The following is a 17,374-nucleotide window of genomic DNA, read 5'->3' on the forward strand; positions in this document are numbered from 1 at the left end:
AAGCCTTATAATCTAAAATTAGTTCTTTGAAAACACTAACACTGATAGACACGTAAGCAAGACTGATCAAAAAAAAAAAAAGAGCGAGAAAAAGTATAAATTATCAGTATCACCAATAAAAACATTAATGTAATAATTAAATGATGTATAAAAGGACATTAGATAAAACTTTATAACAAAAAATTAGAAAATTTAGAATAGAAGGATAAATTTGTAGAAAGATCAACTTTACAAAAACTGACAGAGCAGTTAAAAACTTGAATAGTCCTGTATCTATTAAACAAAAGTGAATCTGTAATTAAAATTTTCCCACAAATGAAATAACAAGTCCTGACTACTCTACCAGCGAATTTGTCCAAACATCTGGAGAAGAAACACCAACCACAAATAAGTCCCTCCAGGAAATAGGGAAAAGAGAATTCATTTTTAACTCAGCATGAAAGTAAAAGCTGACAAAGACATTATAAGAAAGGAAAGTTACAGGTCAATCTATCTCATGATCACAGATAGAAAATCTTTAAAAAAAAAAAAATCCCAATTCAAAAATGGGCAGAAGACCTAAATAGACATTTCTCCAAAGAAGATAGACAGATTGCCAACAAACACGTGAAAGAATGCTCAACATCATTAATCATTAGAGAAATGCAAAACAAAACTACAATGAGATATTATCTCACACCAGTCAGAATGGCCATCACCAAAAAATCTACAAACAATAAATGCTGGAGAGGGTGTGGAGAAAAGGGAACCCTCCTACCCTGGTGGTGGGAATGTAAATTGATACAGCCACTATGGAAAACAGTATGGAGGTTCCTTAAAAAACTAAAAATAGAACTACCATACAACCCAGCAATCCCACTACTGGGCATATACCCTGAGAAAACCATAATTCAAAAAGAGTCATGTACCACAATGTTCATTGCAGCTCTATTTACAATAGCCAGGACATGGAAGCAACCTAAGTGTCCATCAACAGATGAATGGATAAAGAAGATGAGGCACATATATACGATGGAATATTACTCAGCCATAAAAGGAAATGAAACTGAGTTATTTGTAGTGAGGTGGATGGACCTAGAGTCTGTCATACAGAGTGAAGTAAGTCAGAAAGAGAAAAACAAATACCATATGCTAACACATATATATGGAATCTAAAAAAAAAAAATCATCATGAAGAACTTAGGGACAAGATGGGAATAAAGACGCAGACCTACTAGAGAATGGACTTGAGGACACGGGGAGGGGGAAGGGTAAGCTGGGACAAAGTGAGAGAGTGTTAGTGTATATATGGACATATATACACTACCAAATGTAAAATAGATAGCTAGTGGGAAGCAGTTGCATAGCACAGGGAGATCAGCTCGGTGTTTTGTGACCAGCTAGAAGGGTGGGATAGGGAGGGTGGAAGGAAGGGAGACGCAAGAGGGAAGAGATATGGGGATATATGTATATGTATAACTGATTCACTTTGTTATAAAGCAGAAACTAACAGACCATTGTAAAGCAATTATACTCGAATAAAAATGCTAAAAATAAATAAAAAATAAAAGGCAAACTGGGAATTCCCTGGTGGTACAGTGGTTAGGACTCGGCACTTTCACTGCCATGATTCCCAAGTTCGATCCCTGGTCGGGGAGCTAAGATCCCACAAGCCATGTGGTCACGCATGCATGCATGCATGAATGAATGAATAAATAAATAAATAAATAAATAGTAAATCAAATCCAACTATATATAAAAAGAATAACCATGACCAATTTGGGCTTATTCCAGAGCGCAATTGGTTTAATATTAAAAAAATCAATAAAGGGGGAAAAAAATCACATGATCATATCCATAAATGCAGAAGAGGCATTTGATAAAATTCAACGTCTACTCATGACTAAAATTCTTAATAATCTAAGAATAGAAGGGAACTTCCTTAATATGATGAAGGTTATGTACAATGTATCTATAGCAAACATCATATATATTAGTGAAATACTCAGCATTTTATCACTAAGGTTAGGAATAAGAAAAGCATGTCCACTACCATTTCTATTCAACATTACACTGAAAGGCCACCCTGCGCAAATAAAGCAGAAAAAGAAATAAAAGGTATAATGATTAGAAACAAAGAAATAATAGTATCATTATCTGCAGGTCTGAAAAAATCCCGAAGAACCTAGACATAAACCAACACAGAAAATATGTCAATGTGTAGCCAGGTCACTAGATACAATATGAATTTTTTTAAGTCTATACAGGAACAAACAACTAGAAAATGAAATGTTTTAGAAATATACAATTTATAACAGCACCAAAAATGTCAAGTAGGGCTTCACTGGTGGCGCAGTGGTTAAGAATCTGCCTGCTAATGCAGGGGACACGGGTTCGAGCCCTGGTCTGGGGAGATCCCACATGCTGCGAAGCAACTAGGCCCGTGAGCCACAACTACTGAGCCTGCACATCTGGAGCCTGTGCTCCACAACAAGAGAGGCCGTGATAGTGAGAGGCCTGCGCGCTGTGATGAAGAGTGGTCCCCGCTCGCTGCAACTAGAGAAAGCCCACGCACAGAAACAAAGACCCAACACAGCCAAAATTAATTAATTAATTAATTAATTTTTTAAAAAATGTCAAGTAACTATAAATAAATCTAAGAGACATATGGAAGAACTCTATACAGAAAACTATATGGCATTAGATATAGTAAAAGTCTAATAAATGAAGGCATACATCCTATTCATGAATTCCAAGACTCAACAGTATAAAGATACAGATTTTCCCCAAATTGATCATTAGATTCTATGCAATCTAAACCAAAATCCCAATAGACATTTTGTGGAAATCAATAAACTGATTCTACAATGTGCATAAAAATGTAAAGGATGAAACAGATGAACATATACTACCTAATATCAGCCTTTCCATTGTTTAAGAAAAAAAAAAAGCCCAAGCTATAAAATTGTGTGTGTGTGTGTGAATAGCATGAGCCTATCTGTATGTGTACATATGTATGTATATATTTAATCTCTACTGAAGATATCAAATTTACTTACTGGTTACTAAAGATAACACTTGTGTCCCCCCAAAATTCCTATGTTGAAACGTAATTCCCAGTATGATGGCATTTGGAAATGGGGCCTGTGGGAGGTGATTAGGTCATCAAAGTGGTTCCTTCATGTATGGGAGTAGTACACTTACAAATCAAGATCTCAGAGAGATCCCCTCCCCTTTCACCATGTGAGGACACAGAAGTCGGCAGTCTGCAAACCTGACAAGGGCCTTTATCCAAACCTGACCATCCTAGCACCCTGATCTCAGACTTTTCAGCCTCTAGAACTACAAGAAATAAATGTCTGTTATTTAAGCTATCCAGTCTATAATATTTTTGTTATAGCAGTCTGAACTGGACTAAGACATTGGTAATTAGTATGCTCTTATTAAAGTATTTGGCTATATTTCTAAATAGTAGTAGCATTATTCAATCTTCTGCTGTAAATTCCCCATGGAAAACAAAATTCTGAACAAAAACAAATAGCAAAGCAGTTAGACCAACTTCTACCATTTAATGCCATACAGATTTGGAAAATATTAAGAAACAGCAAATACTCAACAGCATCCTCCTTTAAGTACCAAGTGGGGAAAAATGGTCTTCTCTAGGATTTACTGGGTTGAACCCTTCATCACAGTGGAGAAAAAATCATGTTCCAGCATCTCTCAAATCCTTGCAGGCACCCACATACTAACAATGAGACAAGTGTCCTAAGGTCAAAAGTATGCAATCTCTGAGCCATGGCTTATAGTAAAACTACAATGAATTGCATTAGCATTTAGGAATTTAACTTCACCAGATCTTCTATGTACTCCCTAACAAATTCTTTATCGAGGGCCTTGCTATTATTTCAAACTCCAAAGCATTCATCACTCCTGTCTTCCTAACCTCTGTCACTAATTGACAAGAACATTAAAATTACCAACGGCTTTCCTTGTTTGAAATTGGGTGCTTCATGCCTATTCAGAGAACATATGTAAACTTTCCACTTTAATAACTATCTTCATTCAAGACTGGCTTTCAAGTGATTTTTTAAATTAATGTATAAGTAGAAAAGAAAAAAATTATATTTGCTAGAAAAGCAAGAGGCTCAAAAGAAAGCAGATCTTTCTCCCTGTAATCATGGATCTACTTTCAGGCCTATACTCTGTTTGCAGGAATATCACAAAGAATAAACCTATTAGTTATAGACTGTTTCACTCTATTCTCCTCTGTCTGTCAGGTACATTAGAAGTTACTGGTCACTGCGAGCTTCAAGAATTAGAAAAAGAATAGATACATATATATGTATAATTGAATCACTTTGCTGTACACCTGAAACTAACACAACATTGTTAATCAACTGTACTCCAATATAAAATAAAAATTTTTTAAAAAGAAAATAATCTCCACCTACAAAGAATTTATCATTTCATTGGTGGTGGCAGGGGAAGGACTGTGAGATGAGAGGGAAAAAATGCATGATCCATATGATGTTGCAAGATTTGTTTGACCCTGAGATCCACTTTCTACCCTCCTCCACCTCGCTCTATACCCCGGAGAGCCTGCCCTCTCGGGCAGCATCAACAGCCTCCTCTTTGCCCCGTGGCTGGTTGGGTAAATCCGGTGGAGAACACTGCCAGATGCTGGAGAACAGGCGGATAATAAGGTTGGGATGTTTATTCCTGCTGGGCCCTGGGAGCTGGCTGCATCCCTCTGCTGAAGGCCACAGCTCCTGTGAGTTTCTGTAACTGTTCCCTCACTTGCCCCTTCAGTCCTAGTGGTGGAACCAACCACCAGGGTACTGCACCTTATTCGTTTCCCTAGCTCCTGCCTCACCTTCAGAAGTAGTCCCTTTATTAAACCCTGTTCAGATTACCCCATTTGACTGTGCAATCTCTTTCCTGCCCAGACCCCGACAGATAAATACAAACATAATAACAGCAGCTCTTTGCAGCTTCGTAACCTTTTTTTACCTTTTGAATCCAAGTTCGCCTGGACTACTGCAATGGCCTCCTAAGTGATCGCTCACACCCACTGGTGCCCCTTCTCAGCCCATTCTCCAAACAAAACAAAACAAAACAGCAACAACTATGCCCTTTACCATTATTCTTTCAGTTTTGTGCCATCTTAATCCCCAAGTAATTAAGAATTCATCAGTGGCAAAGTAAGATTGAAGACGTTTGAAAAACATGTTAACAGAGACAGATACACTAATTTTAAAATTTTTACAAATATTTAGCTTGAAATCTTTCATACTGTGTTAAGTAGAAAAAGATTATAAACAATATTTATACCATGATTCCATTTTTTTGTGGAATATACAAATAAAAGTGGTTGCAACTAGGTTATAAGAATATTTTTATTTGCCTCTTGTTCACCTTACCTATTTAGTCTACAGTGTATAGATACTTCTCTAATATTTCTACCTTTATATACATACCTATACACACACACACACACACACACACACACACACACATGCACACACTCATGAGGGAAAGCTTAATCTTTGCTAGATAATGAAAGAAGGGTCAAAAGATGCATTCTGAAGCAAATCCACTATACAATCTTGGACTGTTGTACCACCCCACCCATATAATGCTACAAAATCAAATCTCTTCTGATTTCAAAAATGAGTTGTCATGGTAATAGACTCATAGTCCAAACTGACTTTCTATCAGTGTGGCTCAGAGAAAAATATCTACCTCTTTCCACTCAATTATTTCCCCCACCAACTCAAACAAAAGATACTCACTACAAGAACTGTACTGCAGGATTGACCCATATTATTCTGCCTTCTTTACTATTAAATTAGTTTTCTTCTTTCTAATTGTTTACATAGATATTTCATTTATCATATACTAGTTTCATAAATATAAAGAATGTATTTCTGGGGCTTCCCTGGTGGCGCAGTGGTTGACAGTCCGCCTGCCGATGCTGGGGACGCGGGATCGTGCCCCGGTCCGGGAAGATCCCACATGCCGCGGAGCGGCTGGGCCCATGAGCCATGGCCGCTGAGCCTGCGCGTCTGGAGTCTGTGCTCCGCAACGGCAGAGGCCACAACAGCGAGAGGCCCGCGTACCGCAAAAAAAAAAAAAAAAAGAATGTATTTCTGGAACATTATTCTGTTTCAAGTATCAATCATTCTTGTCCCAATATCCCACTTTTAATTGCTATTACCTCACATGGTAAAGTTAAGTACCTCCCCCCATTACTCTTTTAAGACTAAGCTCCTATGTTTGTTTTTTTCTTTTTCTTTTTTTGGCTGCATTGGGTCTTCACTGCTGTGTTCGGGCTTTCTCTGGTTGCGGCGAGTGGGGACTACTGCTCGTTGTGGTGCATGGGCTTCTCATTGAAGTGGCTTCCCTTGTTGTGGAGCACGGGCTCTTAGGCGTGCGGGCTTCAGTAGTTGTGGCACGCGAGCTCTAAAGCGCAGGCTCAGTTGGGCTTAGCTGCTCCGCAGCATGTGGGATCCTCCTGGGCCAGGGCTTGAACCCGTGTCCCCGGCATTGGCAGGTGGACTCTCAACCACTGCACCACCAAGGAAGCCCTCCTATGTTTCTTCTTACAGACAAACTGGAGAAAATGATTATAAAATTCAGTGAAAGGCTGATGAACATAGATGCAAAAATCCTCAACAAAATACTAGCAAACAGAATCCAACAGCACATTAAACGGATCATACACCATGATCAAGTGGGGTTTATTCCAGGAATGCAAGGATTCTTCAATATACGCAAATCAATCAACGTGATACACCATATTAACAAATTGAAGGAGAAAAACCGTATGATCATCTCAATAGATGCAGAGAAAGCTTTTGACAAAATTCAACACCCATTTATGATAAAAACCCTGCAGAAACTAGGCATAGAGGGACCTTTCCTCAACATAATAAAGGCCATATATGACAAACCCACAGCCAACATCGTCCTCAATGGTGAAAAACTGAAAGCATTTCCACTAAGATCAGGAACAAGACAAGGTTGCCCACTCTCACCACTCTTATTCAACATAGTTTTGGAAGTTTTAGCCACAGCAATCAGAGAAGAAAAGGAAATAAAAGGAATCCAAATCGGAAAAGAAGTAGTAAAGCTGTCACTGTTTGCAGATGACATGATACTATACATAGAGAATCCTAAAGGTGCTACCAGAAAACTACTAGAGCTAATCAATGAATTTGGTAAAGTAGCAGGAAACAAGATTAATGCACAGAAATCTCTGGCATTCCTATACACTAAGGATGAAAAATCTGAAAGTGAAATCAAGAAAACACTCCCATTTACCACTGCAACAAAAAGAATAAAATATCTAGGAATAAACCTACCTAAGGAGACAAAAGACCTGTATGCAGAAAATTATAAGGCACTGATGAAAGAACTTAAAGATGATACAAATAGATGGAGAGATATACCATGTTCTTGGATTGGAAGAATCAACATTGTGAAAATGATTCTACTACCCAAAGCAATCTACAGATTCAATGCAATCCCTATCAAATTACCAATGGCATTTTGCACAGAACTAGAACAAAAAATTTCACAATTTGTATGGAAACACAAAAGACTCCGAATAGCCAAAGCCATCTTGAGAACGAAAAACGGAGCTGGAGGAATCAGGCTTCCTGACTTCAGACTATACTACAAAGCTACAGTAATCAAGACAGTATGATACTGGCGCAAAAACAGAAATATAGATCAATGGAACAGGATAGAAAGCCCAGAGATAAACCCACGCACATATGGTCACCTTATCTTTGATAAAGGAGGTAGGAATGTACAGTGGAGAAAGGACAGCCTCTTCAATAAGTGGTGCTGGGAAAACTGGACAGCTACATGTAAAAGTATGAGATTAGATCACTCCGTAACACCATACACAAAAATAAGCTCAAAATGGATTAAAGACCTAAATGTAAGGCCAGAAACGATCAAACTCTTAGAGGAAAACATAGGCAGGACACTCTATGACATAAATCACAGCAAGGTCCTTTTTGACCCACCTCCTAGAGAAATGGAAATAAAAACAAAAGTAAACAAATGGGACGTAATGAAACTTAAAAGCTTTTGCGCAGCAAAGGAAACCATAAACAAGACCAAAAGACAACCCTCAGAATGGGAGAAAATGTTTGCAAATGAAGCAACTGACAAAGGATTCATCTCCAAAATTTATAAGCAGCTCATGCAGCTTAATAACAAAAAAACAAACAACCCAATCCAAAAATGGGCAGAAGACGTAAATAGACATTTCTCCAAAGAAGAAATACAGACTGCCAACAAACACATGAAAGAATGCTCAACATCATTAATCATTAGAGAAATGCAAATCAAAACTACAATGAGATATCATCTCACACCAGTCAGAATGGCCATCATCAAAAAATCTAGAAACAATAAATGCTGGAGAAGGTGTGGAGAAAAGGGAACACTCTTACACTGTTGGTGGGAATGTAAATTGATACAGCCACTATGGAGAACAGTATGGAGGTTCCTTAAAAAACTACAAATAGAACTACCATATGACCCAGCAATCCCACTACTGGGCATACACCCTGAGAAAACCATAATTCAAAAAGAGTCATGTACCAAAATGTTCGTTGCAGCTCTATTTACAATGGCCCAGAGATGGAAACAACCTAAGTGTCCATCATTGGATGACTGGATAAAGAAGATGTGGCACATATATACAATGGAATATTACTCAGCCATAAAAAGAAATGAAATTGAGCTATTTGTAATGAGGTGGATAGACCTAGAGTCTGTCATACAGAGCGAAGTAAGTCAGAAAGAGAGAGACAAATACTGTATGCTAACACATATATATGGAATTTAAGGGAAAAAAATGTCATGAAAAACCTAGGGGTGAAACAGGAATAAAGACACAGACTTACTAGAGAATGGACTTGAGGCTATGGGGAGGGGGAAGGGTAAACTGTGACAAAGCGAGAGAGAGGCATGGACATATATACACTACCAAACGTAAGGTAGATAGCTATTGGGAAGCAGCCGCATAGCACAGGGAGATCAGCTCGGTGCTTTGTGACCGCCTTGAGGGGTGGGATAGGGAGGGTGGGAGGGAGGGAGACGCAAGCAGGAAGAGATATGGGAACATATGTATATATATAACTGATTCATTTTGTTGTGAAGCTGAAACTAACATACCATTGCAAAGCAATTATACTCCAATAAAGATGTTAAAATGAAAAAAAAGAAATGAAGCATATGACCACGCAGAAACTTGTACACAAATATTCATGGCAGCATTATTCACAAGAGCTAAAAGATGGAAACAAGCTAAATGCCCATCAACTGATGAATGGATAAACAAAATACAGTATATCCACACAGCAGAATATTATTCAGCAATAAAAGGAATGGAATACTGATACGACAAGGATGAAGTTTGAAAACGTTAAGTGGAAGAAGCCAGTAGCAAAAAAAAACCCACATATGCTATGATTCCATTTATATGAAATGCCCAGAATAAGCAATCCATAGAGACAGAATGTAAATTAGGGTTGCCTGGGGCTGGGGAACAGGGGACTGGGGAGTGGCCACTAATGGGCACAGGGTTTCCTTTGGAGATGATTAAAATATGAAACTCTCTAACTATACTAAAAAACATTGAATTGTACACTCAACAGGTGAATTGTGATATGTGAATTATAGCTTAATAAAGCTGTTATGTTAAAAAAAAAAAGAGCAAAAAAAACAAAACAAAACAAAAAAATTCAGTGAAAGGTACTGGTGGCATTTTGACTGGATTGCATCAAACCTATAAACTGGTTTGTTCTGAACAAATAATGGATTTTACTACATGTAAAACTTTTTAGATGTCCATATATAATATCTAAAAATTCTGAAAGAAAAATGGAAAAATGCCAGCAAGAATCAAAATGTTCTACATTAAGGACATAGTTTTTACAATCAAAAAGAAAAATAGACTTTTTTTGCCCATAAGAAAACTGGGCAAAAGATACAAATAGGCCAAAAAACACATGAAAAAATATTAACCACAGTAACAAAGATTGCTAAAAAGTATCATTTTTATTTTTTTATCAGATTGTCAAAGATTAATACCCAAACAGTGCTGATAAAGATATGCACATGGGCTTCCCTGGTGGTGCAGTGGTTGAGAGTCCGCCTGCCGATGCAGGGGACACGGGTTTGTGCCCCGGTCCGGGAAGATCCCACATGCCACGGAGCGCCTGGGACCATGAGCCATGGCCGCTGAGTCTGCGTGTCCAGAGCCTGTGCTCTGCAACGGGAGAGGCCACAACAGTGAGAGGCCCGCGTACCGCAAAAAAAAAAAAAAAGATGTGCACATATATGACCAGAATACAAAGTGTAAGATTTTTTTCTTAAAAAGGTGGTAGAAATGGGTCCATTTTAAGATTTCACATGCTTTGACACAATTCCACTTCTAGAAATCAATACTCGATAACCACCAAGTAAATAAATATATATGCAGCAAGATCTGCAGCATACTGTTTTCTATAATAGCAAAACTGAGCTATAAATTAACAACAAAAAAAGCCCTAAAAATGGAAAGTAAAGTGAATTAAATAAACCTAGATGTACAGCCAAGTTAGTAGTATAACCAAAAAGAGAGGAACTATTCCAAGTAATGTCAAAAGAAAGTAATTTGACCAAATATCCCTAATGGAATATATTCTAAGGATAAAAAGAACTTCAAAAAAATCTTAATCTGCTTTCACTAATCATATTGTTGATACAGTGATAGTAATGCTATTCTAAGACTGTTGTGTGAGTAATGGGGAATAAGGCAAGTAAGTAATTACTTAGGAATTTGTTTTTAAGGGAGGAAAGATGCAGATGTAAGATTTATGAAGTTAAGTAAAGACAATGTAGCAATGCACAATTCCTGACAAGGCACTAGAAACAATGACAAATCTCTAGCATTGAAATTGTGATTTCTAAATATACTCTTTCTCACTAAAAGGAACCAGGGCTCCTTGGGAAAATGCCAAGTTTAGGACAGGAAATGCTTAAGATAAGCATAGAATATCCTGTCATACTAAAAACCAAGGAAGCCATCAAAAACTACTATGGTCAGGTCAAAAGGACTTTCAACACCAGGAGAGTCCCACTACTCACTAAAAGAATAGTATATCAGTATATTTAAATCTCTGAGTTAATAATAACAATGGTTCAAAAAAAAAGCTTATGGTCACTTTTCAGAGATTGCTAAGGGAATCAACTCACTACTGTGAAAATCAGCAAAACAGGAAAAAAAAACAGAACATATATCATGATTTTCCTATACAAACTATATACCTCTGAATATCCAAGTAGTTAAGGAAAAGTTTCTCTTTATAAAAAATATCCTAGACAATAAACAAAGAAGTGATGGCAAAGGTAGAATATCACCATTTTGCAACCCCCAATAAATGTATGGGTATAGGAAATGATCATCAATAGCTCTAACATCACAAAAAGAGGAAACAAGAAACTATGTAACTACTGAACAAAGTACATAATGCCATCTATAAAGTAATCATTTATTTAAAAAAAAAACTCAAACCTTAATATGGGGACGCCTATAGAACTAACTGCCAACTTAAAGGAAATACCAGGAAAAAGGAGCATATTAAATGAATTCACAGAAACATGATTAGCAAGATTCACACCATGAGACAAAAGATTCGGTTTCTTTAACAAAACACTGCAAGGGAAAAAAAGAGATGGAGAACTTAATAAAACACCCTTCAGCTATACAATTCCATATACAACAGCACCAAAAATAATAAGATACTTAGGAATAAATTTAACCAAAGAGGTACAAGACTAAAAACTACAAAACACTGCTGAGAAAAATTAAAGATCTAAGTAAATAGAAAGATATCCCATGTTCATGGATTGGTAGAATTGATACTGTTAAGATGACAATTCTACCCAAGGTAATCTACAGTTTCAATGGAATCCCTATCACAATCCCCAAGAAATAGAAAAACACATCCTAAAATTCATATGGAATTTCCAGAGGCCCCAAATACCCAAAGCAATCTTAAAAAAGAACAAAGTTGGATGACTCACACTTTCAAGTTTCAAAACTTACTTCAAAACTACAATAATCAAAATAGTGTGGTACTGGCATAAGGATATATAGATCAATGGAATATAATTAAGAGCCAGAAATGAATTTTGCCACATGTAGCCAATAGATTTTAACAAGGTTTGAAGGCCATTAAATGGGGAAAGAAAAGACTGTTCAGCAGGGACTTCCCTGGCGCTCCAGTGGTTAAGACTCCGCACTTCCAATGCAGGGGACGCGGGTTCGATCCCTGGTCAGGGTACTGAGATCCCACATGCCATGCAGTGCAGCCAAAAAATTAAAAATAAAATAAATAAAATTTTAAAAATTTTTTTAAAAACTGTTCAGCAAGTACTGCTAGGAAAACTGAATATCCACATGCAAGACAATGAAGTTGAATCCTTACCTTACACTATATACAAAATTAATTCAAAATGGATCAAAGACCTAAATATAAGAGCTGAAATTATAAGACTGTCAGAAAAAAAATAGGGCAAATACTCATGACATCTGATTTGGCAATAGTTTCTTGGATAAGAACAACAAAAGAAAATAGATTAATTGAATTTCAACAAAATTAAAAGCTTTTGTGCAGCAAGGGACACTATTAAGAGAGTGAAAAGATAGTCTGTAGACCAGCAGAAAATATTTACAAATCAACTCTTAAAAGGCTTTAAATATTAAAAAATATATAAAGAAAGTAATAAACAATAAAAATAAAAAACCCAATTCAAAAATAGGCAAAGGGGGCTTCCCTGGTGGCGCAGTGGTTGAGAGTCTGCCTGCCGATGCAGCGGACACAGGTTCGTGCCCCGGTCCGGGAAGATCCCACATGCTGCGGAGCGGCTGGGCCCGTGAGCCATGGCCGCTGAGCCTGCACATCCGAAGCCTGTGCTCCGCAACGGGGGAGGCCACAACAGTGAGAGGCCCGCGTACCGCAAAAAAAAAAAAAAAAAAAAAAAAATAGGCAAAGGATTTTAATAGACATTTCACCAAAAAATATATACAAATGAACAACAGCACATGAAAAGAGGCTCAACATCGTTAGCCATTAGGAAAATGCAAATCAAACCCACAATGAGATACCACCTTACACCCACCAGAATTGCTATCATCAAAAAGGCAGAAAAAGGCTTCCCTGGTGGCGCAGTGGTTAAGAATCCTCCTGCCAATGCAGGGGACACAGGTTCGAGCCCTGGTCCAGGAATATCCCACTAAGCCTGTGTGCCACAGCTACTGAGCCTATGCTCTAGAGCCCGTGAGCCACAACTACTGAGCCCACGTGCCACAACTACTGAAGCCCACACGCCTACAGCCCATGCTTCAGAACAAGGGAAGCCACCGCAATGAGAAGCCTGCGCACCTCAACAAAGAGCAGCCCCCACTTGCTGCAACTAGAAGGCCCACACGCAGCAACAAAGATCCAATGCAGCCAAAAATAAATTAAATAAATGAAATTTTTTTTAAAAAGGCAGAAAATAACAAGTTTTGCCAAAGATGTGGAGAAAGTGGAACCCTAGTGCACTGCTGGAGGACATGTAAAATGATGCAGGTGCTATGGAAAACAACATGGCAATTCCTCAAAAAATTAAAAATTACCACATGATCCAGCAATTCCACTCTGTGCATATTTCCGAAAGAATTGAAAACATTCACACAAAAACTTGTACATGAATATTCATGGCACAATTATTCATAACAGCCAAAAAGTGGAAAGAATTCAAATATCCATCAATTGGTAAAGAGATAAACAAAATGTGGTATACCCATACAATGGGATATTACCAGCCATAAAAAGGAGTGAAGTACTGACATATGCTACAACATGGATGAATCTTGAAAACATTATGCCCTGTGAAAGAAGCCAGACACAGAAGGCCACATATTGTATGATTCCATTTACTTGAAATGCCCAGAACAGACAAATCACTAAACAAAAAGTTGACTAGACGTTGCTGGGGTGACGGAGAGGGAATGGGGAGTGACTGTTGATGGGTACAGGGTTTCTTTTTGGAGTGATGAAAATGTTCTGGAATTAAGGTAGTGGTGATGAACACACAACTCTATAAATACACTAAAAATAAGTTAATTGTACACTTTAAAGGGTGAGCTACATGGTATGTGAATTATCTCTCAAATAAGGATTTTTTTAAACACAAAAAAAGAAAAAAAAATAGTATGCAAACAATGATAAATAAACATAAAAGAAAACTAACTGCAGGAAACAAGGAAATTTTATATAACTGACTTTTACGTCAAAAAAGTAAAAATAGCACACACTTTAAGACCTAAGACCAAATATTGTCAATTATCAGAACAAAGCAGATGAAAGCAGGTGTCTCTACAGAGGAAATCCTCACAGGAAAACTTTAAAAGCATTAGGACAATTTGAGAATTACAATCAGAATGACTGTTTATATCATATGAAATAAATAAAAATCCATGAGTCTGTGATCATATTAAATGAAGAAGAAAAAAAGAAAAATGACAAAACAAGAAGTAGAAACAATCCTGTAAAAGAAAGTAAGTCAGTAACATTAAGGGCAGGCTAAAAAAATAAAATGTATACACAATGTAGAGAAAAAAGACAAGCTGAAATGTTTTAAGTAGTGGTTCTTAAATGAATCCAAAGATGGGCTTCCAGAAGTCCATAAATATTCTGATACGGTTGGTAAATTTTTATTTTGGCATACGTAAATCTTCCTGCAGACATGATCTGTAACATTCATTATATTCTCAAAATGGAATTTGACGCTTGCCCCCCTCACCCCCAAAAAAAGTACCACTAGATTAAAGATGACAGCTATAAAAGACAATTGATACATAATAAAATTTTTACTTAAGAGGTTTAAAAAGCAAAACCAAGACTTGGTTTCTCAAGTCCATGCTCTGGGACAAAGGTAGGTTTGTTCTGACTTACTGGCCATAGAAAGGTTATGCATCTTCCCAGTAGACATAATGGCTGAAGATACAGACTCCAAAACCAAAATGCCTGAGTTTGAATCTTGGCTCTACAACTTACTGGTTGTGTGACAATGGACAAGGCAGGCACTCAGCCTTCCTGTGTCTCAGTTTCCTCATCTTTAAAAATGGGGATGATAATAGCATATACTTCATAGGATTATGGTGAAGATTACAGTTAATATATATTAAGTGCTTAGAATAGTACCTGGTACAAAGTACTATGTAAGTGTCTGAAATTATTATTCCACAAGTTACTTTTTAAAAGTATGTACATAACTTATTTACAAATACATAGAAAGAAATATCAAATCATTTATAGCAGTTACCTGAGCTGGGTGAGGGAAGAAGTGGGGATACACTTGGGGAAATGAGTTAAGAGGCTTTGAGTATTACTTCCACAGTTTTTAAAAGCTGTAAGGATTTTTTAAAAATTAAGTCCATCGTATTTGCCTATACCATGTATAAGCACACTGCATCTATATAAGCATTCCACAATGTCTCTAAAGTTGTACTCTTTTCAGTGTAACTCTAGTAATACAAAAATATCATAGAATCAACACTAAAGTTTACTTTCCTATATGTGAAATAAAAGAAACCACCATTGCTAAATCTTTTAATACAAACACTAGCCATCAGAACAGAATTCAGAGTTTCCTCTTTTACATGAAAACCAGCTGCTTATAAATTAAGAACTATTGGGTTATCTTTTTGCACTTCAAGAAAAGAGCACTTCAAGTTAGAAACTATCTCTTTTTTGGGGGGGGGGTTCGCAGGCCTCTCACTGTTGTGGCCTCTCCCGTTGCGGAGCACAGGCTCCAGACGTGCAGGCTCAGTGGCCATGGCTCACGGGCCCAGCCACTCTGTGGCATGTGGGATCTTCCCAGACCGGGGCACGAACCCGTCTCCCCTGCATCGGCAGGTGGACTCTCAACCACTGCGCCACCAGGGGAGCCCCAGAAACTATCTTTTAAAAATGTGTTTCAAACACACTACAGGCAAAGAGAAATTTTTAAGGCGGTGAATATGCTTTAATGTAAGAGATAAACTAGGTACCCCAACTGAGTCCCAAACGAGTTTCAGTCATGAGGTGGGGAGGAGAGCATGTAATATCTGGTGAGGTCAGGAGAAGAATAAAGATTTCAAAGAGGTGGTTTGCAGAATGGCAAATGGGGGATCTAAGAGTAGAGGCATGAAGGATAGATGGAAGAGGACAGCAAGGGTCTGTCTCCCATCCTGGCCAAAGAGACAGTGAATTATTAGGGCGAGGTACAGACAGAAGAGGTGAAGCTTTCTCTCCAAGAATTTGAGACCCAGGAGCGCAAGCAGTGCACACAGCAGTTATAGCACTGATTTAGGGCACATGTGTCAAAAATCACAGTTACAAAGGCAGTTTTGAGAATTCTTAGTAATTAAAAATATATATATGACTAGAAGGGGAAAAAATTAACACGTAGCGCTAAAGTTTAGTTTCAGAACTTGTTTCTGTCATCTACCTAATTAAAATAATTTAAAAGAAAATGCAACCCAAGGTATTAGTTCCATTTACTTTATGAGCTAATAAAATGTAAAGGTCATCTCTTCAATCAACAATCTATTTCCAACTTATAATCTCCAAATACCACAGAGAAAAATACTCTCTCATACATATCAAAGTTAATAAGTCATGGGCTTCCCTGGTGGAGCAGTGGTTGAGAGTCTGCCTGCCGATGCAGGGGAGACGGGTTCGTGCCCTGGTCCGGGAAGATCCCACATGCCACGAAGCAGCTGGGCCCATGAGCCATGGCCGCTGAGCCTGCGCGTCCAGAGCCTGCGCTCCGCAACAGGAGAGGCCACAACAGTGAGAGGCCCGCGTACCGAAAAAAAAAAAGTTAATAAGTCATTTATAAAGCAATAATGCCTATTACAACACAATATTTTCTATTGAAACAATTTTATATATTAACTCTAACCTGATGTAAGGAAATATTAGTACAATATATTTATTTTATTTTACTGAAGAGGCAAATAGAAGGCAGTTAAGTGATTTGTTCACAGTCCTTGTAGGTTTTCCATGTTAGGAACAGTAGTGCCTAGTTCCTCTGAAAATAAATTCTATTATTCGTTTATCTAGTTTTTCTGAATCTAAAATCACTCTTATGCTCCTCCACTTCCATTCTTGAAATTGCTTTTTCCCTTCATCAAAATGTTTCATTGGCCCCCCCCACGGCACACAGAATAAAAGGCAAATTCCTTCTTCTTACATTCAAGGCCCTTAACACTCTCAGCCAAACCTATCCTCCTGATCTTCTCCCAATGACATGAGATTTGTTCTATTCACAGTTCTCCAAAACAAGTCTCCGGTAC

General features: G+C 37.7%; 1 protein-coding gene across 7 annotated transcripts in view; it reads right to left on the minus strand.

The window, feature by feature from the left end:
* Positions 1-17,374, minus strand: part of DOCK3 (dedicator of cytokinesis 3) — a 421,452-nt gene that overhangs the window by 377,779 nt on the left and 26,299 nt on the right. The window lies entirely within an intron of this gene.

The sequence above is a fragment of the Phocoena sinus genome, chromosome 11, assembly GCF_008692025.1.
Source record: "Phocoena sinus isolate mPhoSin1 chromosome 11, mPhoSin1.pri, whole genome shotgun sequence".
Lineage (NCBI taxonomy): Eukaryota > Metazoa > Chordata > Mammalia > Artiodactyla > Phocoenidae > Phocoena > Phocoena sinus.